The following is a 560-nucleotide window of genomic DNA, read 5'->3' as shown; positions in this document are numbered from 1 at the left end:
ATGCGTTTTATTTTCATACTGGTTCAGGTATTTAGTAAACACATATATAATGATGAAACTTATTTTATATGAAAGTGATGAATATTAACATGAATTTAGTATAAAGACTACCGTCATTTTTTTTTTCGCAAAAAAAAAACATATTTATAACATAAACGACCAAATCTCTTGAAAAAAAAAAATCATTTCTTACATATTCCACGCTAATATCAAAACATTCTTAACATTCTGAAACCGCAACATCCAGCCCACTAATTCCTAACCTTGCCTCTCATATCTTTTCCTGCATACTTTTCGCCACCCCAGGTAGGTGATTCTTGCATATTTTCTTATTTTTCGCAAATATAGAACCTTGCATGGAGTTGACTCTGTCTGAACTGATTCAATGAGTGCATGATCAATGGTGGGTTTTATCGCAAAGGCATCGATGTTCGTTCCTCTATGATTTGTTTGACCCAAAGGTGTACAAAGGTCTTCATGCATCCAACAGACTCTTCAAAACACCTAACAACTATGTACCTCTTCTTGTGTTGTCAGAGAAAACCGTATCAGTGCAGAAG

The sequence above is a fragment of the Penaeus monodon genome, chromosome 31 (assembly GCF_015228065.2).
Source record: "Penaeus monodon isolate SGIC_2016 chromosome 31, NSTDA_Pmon_1, whole genome shotgun sequence".
Taxonomy (NCBI): domain Eukaryota; kingdom Metazoa; phylum Arthropoda; class Malacostraca; order Decapoda; family Penaeidae; genus Penaeus; species Penaeus monodon.
This window is presented reverse-complemented; position numbering follows the sequence as displayed.